General features: G+C 41.9%; 1 protein-coding gene across 3 annotated transcripts in view; it reads right to left on the reverse strand.

The window, feature by feature from the left end:
• Window positions 1-10,098, reverse strand: part of LOC118362523 (kinectin-like) — a 48,142-nt gene extending 38,044 nt beyond the window's left edge. For 2 of the 3 annotated variants that reach the window (XM_035742918.2, XM_035742917.2), the window contains exon 1: window positions 9,934-10,098. The gene's annotated coding sequence lies outside the window, so the exon portion shown is untranslated. Of the gene's footprint in view, window positions 1-3,674; window positions 3,748-9,933 lie in introns of all 3 variants that reach the window. The other variant, XM_052486243.1, reaches the window with a different exon arrangement.
• Window positions 10,099-10,305: the final 207 nt, after the last annotated feature.

Raw genomic sequence — 10,305 nt, forward strand, 5'->3', positions numbered from 1 at the left:
AATGCAAACATAGTAGGCTCTATTACTTTCAAGAAACCACAATAGTGGAAGACAATATAGTGGTAAAACTCACTACGAGGATCATTACATTGCCAAATAACATTAGTAGAAAAAAATGCCTGTCAAACAACCACCTGAACAGAGATTGTTTTACTTAGTCAGGCATCACTTTATTTGTACACGGAGTGGAAATTAAAACATTTCAGCTCTGGGGCATGGTCTAGTTTGAAGTGTACTATTGTTGTCAACAATACAAACAGTTGCGCCAACCGTGGCTGACAGGACAATACCCGCTTGCTCTGGATTCAGATTGGTGTCAGCAATAGCACAGGACTCAGCCCCCTCTGTCTAGCTAGCACATCTCCTATGCTGGGCCTCTTAGTTAGGCCCTAATTTGGATTAAGCAGATTACCCATGATAATACATTAAGAATAACTTCCCGCTGCACTGCTTCTCTGGGCCTGATGGGCTTGAGGTGCAACAGTCAGTTTCACCTAGGCCTGTAAAACCTCTCCCATTATTTCACACCTGACACACACACACACACCGACTCATGCACAAACAAACACACACATAGTCCAGCAAGCAGCCAGATAGATATATACCCAACAACTGTCATCATGTAAGGCTAACTTATCATTCACTTGTTCCTCATTCTGAGAGATTGCTTCAGACCATTTCCAATGACAAAACTTCTCCAATTAGAAATAAATTGTATTCAAGTGAGTTCTCACAGAGCACGAATGCATATGGGGGCAATTCCACAGTAACAGATTTCCCGTGGAGACTCAGATCTTTCACTTAGAATGTGTGCCAAACAAAAAGCATTGATTTCAAAGTTTAACAAACCATACAACTCTATGCACAATGACTACTTGACAATTTACACAGAAAGAAAACAAACAACATTTACAGTAACAACATTTTATCTGCACAGTTCTTCTTGTAAATGCGTTTTTGTAAAATTCTGTGGAAATTGTTAAGTAGTCCTTGCGCATAGAGTTCAATGGATTGTTAAACTTTGAAATAAATGGCTTTTGTTTGGTATAGATTTTAAAGTGAAAAATCTGAGTCTCCATTACCATGGAATTGCCCATCAGCTACATTTTGCGTGGTTGTTGTGGTTAAAGGTGAATTGATGCCAATATTTAAGAGTTCTATATATTAACGTCAAACCCCTGAAGGAGTATGCCACCTCACCAATTCCCTAATTACCCTCTGGACACACCCCTTCTCCTAACAACTCACCACACCTGAACTCACTCTGATAATCAGCATTCCTCTCTTCCACACGTATATAAGCAGCTGTTTTTTTTTTTCCACCTCATTGTTTGTGGTGGCTTAAGTCCTTTGTTGTGTGTACTGGGTGCTGAAGTAGATGTTTTTATTTTATTATTTTTAACATGTATAACATTAACTTTGTAGGTTTATTGCCAATCAGAGTGACACTTTACTTAGACTACTTCCTTTTCTTATATTCTGAGTTCTATAGATATTGACAATGGCCTTTTTTGATTAGCGTGTTTTGTTATACTTTATTTCTCAGTTCTGACACTGTCGTGTGTTAACTCTCAGCACCAAACCAGAGCACCCGCCCTCAGTTATTTCAGTCTTGTCCTGCAAGAGCAGAAAACACTAGTTGGGACAATTGGAGATGTGAAAGTTAAGACCTCTTAAGCAGAATAGAACACTAGGCAGTGTGGACAGGATTGCGATGGGTGAGTTGCATCATACCTGCCTTATTGCTTTCTGCCCTGACTATGCCTCAGACTGGAGGGTGCAAACATTTCCCATTGCAGCAGGAGCCATATCCTAGCATGGAAATGAGCCTGAAGACAAAGCTCTCTTGGACCATTCCCCGGAGCTCCTGTTTTGGCAGGGACAGGCCTCAGGAACCCCCATGATAAATTGTCAACGTGGCGAACCAACCTTTCAGGGCACTACACCTGACCTGTAGCTTGTCATTTGTTAGTACCATCTATGTTTAGTAACTAGGCTTGGGCGGCATACCGGGGTATTTGGAAAAAGACACGGAATAGTTAATACCTTTTCATTAGTCAAAGTCAACTATTTACTGAATATAAATGCAACCATTTCAAATATTACAATTCATGTAAGGAAATAAGTGAATTGAAATAAATTCCTTATAACCTCATCTATGGATTTCACATGACTGGTTAAACAGACACGCATCTGTTGGTCACGGATACCTTTAACTTGAGTGTAGGGGGCAGGATTTTTGTTTTTGGCTAAAAAAACGTACCCATTTGAAACTGCCTATTTCTCAGGCCCAGAAACTAGAAAATGCATATAATTGTCAGATTTAGAATAGAAAACTAAAGTTTCCAAAACTGTCAAAATATTGTCTGAGTATAACAGAATTGATATTGCAGGTGAAAACCTGAGGAAAATCAAACCAGGAAGTGCTGTTTCTCCTGAAAGCTTTGTTCCATTGGATGCCTTGCCTCCATTTTTTAAAGTGATATCAATCTGATATCTGATTCCTTTTCCTATGGCTTCCTCAAGGTGTTAGTCTTTAGACATAGTTTCAGGCTTTTATTTTGAAAAATGAGTGAGAAAGATATCGCGTCAGTGGATAGCTAGGTGTTCGCAGAGTTTCGCTTGCGCCACAGAGTGGGGCAGCCATTGTCTCTCCCTCTCCTATTGAAAAAGTGACAGTCCCGGTTGATATTATCGATTATATATTTTAAAAACAACCTGAGGATTGATTATAAAACCGTTTGACATGTTTCTGTGGACATTACGGATACTATTTGGAATTTGTCTGCGACGTCGTGACCGCTCGAGCCTGTGGATTTCTGAACATAACACGCCAAACAAATGGAGGTATTTTGGATATAAAAAATCTTTATGGAACAAAAGGAATTTGTGTAACTGGGAGTCTCGTGAGTGCTAACATCCGAAGATCAAAGGTAAGCGATTTAATCTATTGCATTTCTGACTTTCGTGACCAATCTATTTGGCTGCTAGTGTTTAATATTTTGTCTACTGAGAGAGATGTTCTTACTTAAAAGCTTGTTATGCTTCCGCCAAAATTCTGTATTGAAATCTGACACGCCAGGTGGATTAACAATGAGCTACGCTGTGTTGCTATATTGCACTTGTGATTTCATGAAAATGAAGTATTTTTAGTAATTTAATTTGAATTCAGCGGGTGTTGATAAATTAACCCGCTAAAGGGATGGGTGCGTCAAGAAGTTAATAAAAAAAAAGTGCTGTGGATCAGAAAGTCAGTATCTGGTGTGACCATTTGCCTGATGGAGTGCCACCCATCTCCTTTGAATATTTGATTAGGCTGTTGATTGTAGTCTGAAATGTTGCTGGTTATTGGTGGGAACTGGCACACGTTGATCCAGAGCATCCCAAATATGGGTGACATGTATGGTGAGTATGCAGGAACTGGGAATTTTTCAGCTTGCAGGAATTGTGTACAGATCCTTGCATTATCATGCTGAAACATGAGGTGATGACGGCGGATAAACTGCTCGCCCACACAACACCATACACGTGGTCTGAGGTTGTGAGGGCTGTGGGACAGCTTATGGTAGAGAAATGAACATTCAATTCTGTCAACAGCTCTGGTGGGCATTTCTGCAGTCAGTATGCTGATTGCATGCTCCCTCTGAGACACCTGTGGTGTTGTGACAACTGACCTTTTATTGTCCCCAGCACAAGGTGCCCTGTGTAATGATCATGCTGTTTCATCAGCTTCTTGATATGTCACACCTGTCAAGTGGATGGATTATCTTAGCAAAGGAGAGATGCTCATTAACAGGGATGTAAACATGTGCACACAATTTGAGAAGCTTTGCATATGGAACATTTCTGGGATCTTATTTCAGCTCATAAAACATGGGACTAACAGTTGACATGTTGCGTCTTAAATATTTGTACAGAGTATGAGGGTTTTCAATACATGTTTTGTAGCTACTTTTAGTTAATACCTGCAGTCAACTTGTGAAATACATTAGGAGATTGTATTCTTTATTTCAGTCACATTTGACATTATGAAGTTAACCAGTCACATTTGTAAATAGCACAACGGGAGACGGTGAGTCCATAGCGTTCTGTATCTGCGAGTCTCTGTGCGGTGCACGTGAATTTCCTACAAGTGTATCTTCATGTTTTCCATCATATCGTATGTCTTTCTGCCAGAAGTCGGGAAGCTCTGGATGAGTTTGTACAGATATAATTTTTCCCCCCGTTCTTCCTATTAGCGTTTTTTCTCCTCCCCTCTGCTCCGTGTACACATGCAGCTCTTCCTTCAGAAAAGTATGCAACAAAATTGTGCAAATTAACAATCTTTCACCTGCAAAATGTCCACACCTCACCGACAATGACATTCGGTAGAAACGCTGGTGTAACTAACTCAGTCAATACCCGCCAGTCTGCACAGCGCGATATCAACCCAGAGCATATCAGACTTTTTTATTTTTTTTCTCTCTACCACAGGATTACTGCCGCAAGCTCTGGACCATTACACCGGATCATTGCAGCTAGTTAGCTGCAAAAGAGTGGCTATTGTTGGCTAGTGCCTCTGTCCTGAAGCAAGCACCAGTTAGCCTTGGGCTAGCCTCATCTCCCAGCTAGCTGACAAAGTTTACCAGCTAATTCTTGGGCTACAATACTACTTTTGCCAATTGGCCTGGACTCTACTTTCGACACAGAGCCCTGCCGATCCATCACGACTGGTCTGCCGACGTAAACGTCAATGTGGTTTCAACAGGCTTTTCCGTTGCGATATTGCTGAAGACCCATCTGCTAGCCCTGGCCCGCTAGCTTTCTGAACGCCGTGTCTCCTGCTCACCTAGCGTAGTAGCGACTACTGAACGGCTCCCTGACTCACCTATTGCTGCTCATTGAACCCTATGATCACTCCGCTACACAGCTGATGCCTGCTGGACTGTTCACTAACACGGCACCTAATTTTGTTGGTCGGCCCCAGCCTCAACTCGGTCCTGTATGTACCTAACTGACTCTGCCCATTCATTGCCATTTACCCGTTGTCTTAGCTCTCCTGATCAACACCCGTGATAGCTTTATGCCTCTGTCAATATGCCTTGTCTACTGCTGTTTCGGTTAGTTCTTGTTTTATTTCAATGCAGAGCCCCCAGTCCCGCTCAACATGCCTTAGACGGCTCTTTTGTCCAACCCGCCCCACCAAATGCGGAGACCTCACCTGGCTTAACTCGTGCCTCCAGAGATGCAACCTCTCGTCACTCAATGCCTAGGTTAACCTCCACTGTCCTACCATACCCTTGTCTGTACATTATGCCCTGAATCTAATCTGCTCCTTTCATTCTTTTCCCAACGTACAGTTCTTATAGCCTTTAGCCGTACCCTTATCATACTCTTCCTCTGGTGATGTAGAGGTTAACCCAGGCCCTGTAGCCCCCAGTACTACACCTACTCCCCAGGTGCTCTCATTTGTTGACTTCTGTAACAGTAAAAGCCTTGGTTTCATGCATGTTAACATCAAAGCCTCCTCCCTAAGTTTATTTTATTCACAGCTTTAGCACACCACCAACCCTGATGTCCTAGCCATGTCTGAATCCTGGCTTATGAAGGCCACAAAATTCTGAAATGTCCACTCCCAACTACAACATTTTCAATCAAGCTAGAACTGCCAAAGTGGGCGGAGTTGCAATCTACTGCAGAGATGGCCTGCAGTGTACTGTCAAACTAACCAGGTCTGTGCCCAAACAGTTCCGGGCTTCTACTTTATTTTTTAAATCCACCTTTCCAGAAATGTAGAACGTTATCTCAGCTCACTGGTCACCATAGCAACGCACACGCTTCAGCAGGTATATTTCACTGGTCACCCCCAAAGCCTATTCCTCCTTTGCCTGCCTTTCCTTCCAGTTCTCTGCTGCCAATGACTGGAACTAATTGCAAAAATCACTGGAGACTTCTCACTAACTTTAAGAATCAGCTGTCAGAGCAGCTTACCGATTACTGCACCAGTAAATAGCCTACCCAACTACCTCATCCATGTTCTTTTGCACCACAGTATCTACTTGCACATCTCACTCCAGTGTTAATGCTAAATTGTATTTTTTTTCACCACTATGGCCTATTTATTGCCTTAACTCCCTAATCTTACATTTGCACACTGTACATAGATTTTTCTATTGTTATTGACTGTACGTTTGTTTATCCCATGTGTAACTGTCTTTGTCACAATGCTTTATCTTGGCCAGGTCGCAGTTGTAAATGAGAACTTGTTCTCAACTGGCCTACCTGTTTAAATAAAGGTATTTAGGACTAAAAGCATTGTATTTGGGACATTCACTAAATCTTGTAATAAATAATGTGGTGACAAACTGCTTTGTGTATCCCTGGATTGTAAACTGTCCTGGTCATAACATGTTGATTCAACAATAGCTAAGATGGGGAAGTCTGTCCACTGCTCTGCCTTTCTAAAAACACAGGTCCTACAGGCTCTAGTTTTGTTCCACCTGGAATACTGTTCAATCAGGTGGTCAGGTGCCACAGAGACCTCAAATTACAATTGGCTCAGAACAGGGCAGCATGGCTGGCTTTTAAATGTACACAGAGCTAACATTAATAACATGCATGTAAATCTCATGGCTCAAAGTGGAGGAGAGTGACTTAATTATTACTTGTTTTTGTAAGAAGTGTTGACATGCTGAATGCACCAGGGTGTCCTTTAATCCACTAGCACACAGCTCAGACACCCATGCATAACCCACAAGACATCCCACCAAAGGTCACTTCACAATTCCCAAATTAAGAATAGCCTAAGGGAGGCACACAGTACTACATCTAGTCTAAATCAGGCAACTGATGAAGTAGTAGAATCAAATAAAAAAAATACAACTTATGGCACAGCAGGGACTGAAGGGACAAGGCTATACAAGACGTGTATACATTTTTTATTTTACCTTTTAACTAGGCAAGTCAGTTAAGAACAAATTCTTATTTTCAATGACTGCCTAGGAACAGTGGGTTAACTGCCTGTTCAGGGGCAGAACGACAGATTTGTACCTTGTCAGCTTGGGGATTTGAACTGGCAACCTTCCGGTTACTAGTCCAACGCTCTAACCACTAGGCTACCCTGCCGCCCCATGGATTTTTGTATTGTAGATGTGTGGTGGCCTGAGGTATTACACTGTTGGCTAAGGTGTTATGAAGTGTCACGTATTTTAACTCTAACGATCTTATGTTGCTGGACCCCAGGAAAAGTCGCTGCTGCCTTGACAGCTAATGGGGATCCATCAAAATACAGTATTGGTCCTCTAGGGCCTATTCTCGAACAAGCATAATTTACAACTTCCAAATAAACCCAACAGATACTGTTTACATGCACAGTAATCATTTGATATTAAAACTGATGGCAGTAGGCAGATTATGCAATAGTCACTTTACTATGCTTATCTTAAATCTGTGTGAGATTAAAATTGAAGTAAGCATACACCAATTATAACCTGGTTTTCTGAGCAAACTTTCTAATTATTAGAACATGTAAAAACCTTATCGGCAGTGTATTTGATCTGCACCAGACGGGCAGGCCTCTTTTTAGTGTGTCTGGAACAGCGGAACGCATGAGCCATAGAGGTTTTCAAACTTTAGATGTCTGTACTCAAATGTTTTGCAAAAATATGTTCGCTGAGGTAGAACGTTCATTTTGATTGCTGGTTTTCTGCATATTTCAGATGTCCATGTAAACAGGATTGGGGAAATTGTTCTTGCAAAGCATGTAAACATTTTAATCTAACTTATATTCATCCGACTTTCCACAATAACCACATTGGTGATCATGTAACCGCACGGGAGACGGTGACATTGATTGGAACCAGCCATTACATCCCTCAGTATCCAGGTTAAGCCATGAGGTTTACTCTAGCGTGGGTGAGTTCAGTATCCCACAATACTCCTTTCTGGAGCCAGAGGCTGATAAGGTATCTCAGCAGCCAGCCCTGTGGGAGCACACAAATAGAACTACCCCCTCAAGCCATATCTGGAATAAGACTCACTAGAGGTTTCCATGCACACTGTCCTAACTGACCAATCACTACTGATGTAAGGAAAATGACCTGTGAGTAGGCTAACCAGTGACAATTTCTCTACTCAATGACTTAAAAAGGAGCAGGTCAAATACTTGCACTGGCCTCTTCGAAAGTGCAGGGGAGTGGTAAAGGCAGTTGGTCCTAAATGCCTCAATCTGTAAATCGTTTAAATTCTCTATTCTCTTTAATGGTCTCTGTTTATGAAAAATTGAGATGACATACTGGGGGAGTGGGAGGGGAGAATTTTGTGCATCTCCCCATTTTTACATAGGAAGAGAACAGGGCCTCACTCAAAGGTGAAATGGGGTGATGACGTGGTTCTATGAATGTGCTGTATACAATACAAACAGCATCTTGGTCAGTGATGCAGGCAGGACTGGTGGAAATATGGAAGTATATATATATAGTCTACTGTATCAATTTGTAAGTCGCTCTGGATAAGAGCGTCTGCTAAATGACTTAAATGTAAATGTAAATAAATTCTTAATGGCTGCAACATAAGGTGAGCATTTCCCAAATGTTATGCACTACATTTTGTAGATGGCCCCTGTCATAAGTCACTGTCTGTAAAATTACACCGCACTTGGGGGATTTAGCTAACACAGTAAAAATGTTATGACATGCAGAGAGCATTTTCAAAATACCTGTAGTTAAACGCATACCTCAAGGATCACTCATTCTTCAATCGCAACAGCTAACGTTACTACAGATGGTAGGGTAGGACAGAAATGTACCTTTACGTGAGGCTCCGAACAATCACTATTAGAGATCATATGATAAGCCTAAATTCAAAAGACATAGTGCTGTCCATTGAAACGTTGCATAGCGTGTAATGTTGTAAACCGCTAGCAAAATGAAACTATTCTACAGATAAAGTAGTAATTTCTTTACACCTAAAAATTGCCTACAAGGGGTGTTTGTAGCATGTTTTAAGTACAGGCTAGTAGCATGTGTTCTAAGCACAACTCTGGTATTGCCTAGTCTTAGGCTGATCAGTTCCGTTTCAAGACGATAATGTTCAGTCCTTGCTAACATGTCATGGCCTTGCACGTAACTTAGCTAGCTAAGTAAGCTAGTGTGCAGCACTGTGGTTAGATATTGCTCTATTAGCTAACGTTAATCACTACTAGTGACACTAGACGAGCTAATCATAATGCGAATGTATTATATAACTAACGTTAACTTGGCTAGCAACGTACACCTGAGTTGGACACGACAGCGAAATTATCCTGGTTAAGATATACTGACGCGATGGCTACGAACCTGCTAGCTACAAAGCCGTGCTAATGTCATTATTTGACAAGGGGCGCACATGTTGGTGGCTAGTTAGCTAACCACTCCGGGTTTCCAGTGACGCCTACCTCATATTAGCTATAGGCACGAAAGGGGTAGGCCAATTTTTTGGGGGGTGGGGGCGGTCTGGGCGTTTATCTAGTTAGCTGGGTTGTTGAAGAAAAGCTATAGTGAGCTTGCCAGCTACGAATCGTGACATTTGCGGAAAGGCTCGTCACTCACTGACAAGACGTCTCTCTCGAGATTCACGGACACAGCTAACGTTATTCTATATTTTAAATAGGTGAAATGCTCTAGTCCAAACTACACATACTTTATTTTACAAATAACGTTTAAGAAAATCACAGCTAATGTTGGCTTTATTCTGAAACCCAACCCAGTGTACAGCACCTGAGAAGCCAATCCTAACAAAAGGCCTCGCCTATAAAGTGACCTAGCGCCCCCTCTATTCTGAAATCTCTGACCCACTCTCGCGTCCCATTTTCAGGCAGTGCCAGGCCCAGATAACGGTTTCAGCTACGAAAATCCTTGAATGACGAGATCGGTTTAAAAAGAACACATGTTGTAGGAGGAAATGTAATGCACATACCTGTATCTTTGTGCCAAAGTTCCCTAAATGTTGAAATGAAATGGCGAGTTCCCCGGAGCAGCTCCAACCCAAGCCCGTATCTTGTGTTTCGGTTTCGCGGGGGCGGGTCGGTCTGTCTCAGCACATAGCGTATGATTCAATGAAGGGATGGGACTGGATAAGAGGATGTGGAGAAGGCATGGCCTCTTGCTCTATGCACCCGATTAGACTACAACCACCCCGGGTGCACCAGGGTAGCCTGGAAACCCGACATTGAATTTAATTAATTCTATGTCGGGCATAAATTAATGATTATGAAAGTTTCCTCAAGACCTCAAGCAAAATTGTTAAATTATATTTTAAATTACTTTGCCGGTTGGTATATTTGCGGGT

This window comes from Oncorhynchus keta, chromosome 29 (genome assembly GCF_023373465.1).
Source record: "Oncorhynchus keta strain PuntledgeMale-10-30-2019 chromosome 29, Oket_V2, whole genome shotgun sequence".
NCBI lineage: Eukaryota > Metazoa > Chordata > Actinopteri > Salmoniformes > Salmonidae > Oncorhynchus > Oncorhynchus keta.